The sequence below is a fragment of the Pteropus alecto genome, unplaced genomic scaffold (assembly GCF_000325575.1).
Source record: "Pteropus alecto unplaced genomic scaffold, ASM32557v1 scaffold177, whole genome shotgun sequence".
In the NCBI taxonomy this organism is placed as follows: Eukaryota; Metazoa; Chordata; class Mammalia; order Chiroptera; family Pteropodidae; genus Pteropus; species Pteropus alecto.
In genome coordinates this window covers 2138255-2139217 of record NW_006442207.1, presented here as the reverse complement: position 1 = coordinate 2139217, position 963 = coordinate 2138255, and positions in this window count along the sequence as shown.

Sequence of the window (963 nt, the reverse complement as noted above, 5' to 3'; positions counted from 1 at the left end):
AAGCTAGGCATATCATAGTCAAACTGTTAAAAATGAAACATAACATTCAGGTCTTAAAAATAGCCAAAGAAAAATACACATTACATACAGGAGAACAACAATAAAAGTAATGGCAGACTTCTTATTATTTAATGTTGTAATCATTAAAGGATTACAACACAATTCAATCTTTGACAATGTAAAATTCACAATATCCAGCATTCAAAAATTACAGTAAGCAAAGAAGCAGAAAAATATGACCCATGAAGAGAAGAAAAATCAGTTGACGGAAACAAGAAATGACAGGGATGATGAAATTAGCACGCTGAGACTTTATAAGCAATATTATAAGGCTTATAAATACGATCAAAGATATATATAAAAGATATAAAGGGAAACAAGATAAAGAGAGAAACAGGAGTTATTTAAAAAATACTCCGATGGAACTATGAGATAATATCAGAAATCGAAAAAAGAAAAAATCCCTCCCACATATCAAATAGGATGTACAGCAATTTAGATATTATAGAAGAAAAGATCGATGATCTTGAAGCACAGCAACTGAAACAATCCAATGAAACACATAGGGGGATAAAAGATATTTTGAAAAATTAAACCAGCATCACAGACCTGAAATACAACATCAGCCAGTTTACTACAAATGAAATTGATGGCCCAGAAAGAGACAAAGAAATGATAAGTAAAAGAAAAATTTAAGTAACAAAGTAATGGCTAAAAAGATCCCAAATTTGATTAAAGATGAATTTATACATTCAAGTTCAGTGATTCATTCCATACAAGGATTTTTCAATAAGACCAACAGCAGATTCCTCATCAAAAACCATGAAAACCATGAGGCAGTGGGATGATATAAAGTCCTAAAAGTAAGACACTGTCAACTAAGAATTCTATATCCAGCAAAACTGTCCTTTAAAGATGAAGGAGAAATTAAGACATTCCCAAGTAAAAGCTGAAGGAGGTAGT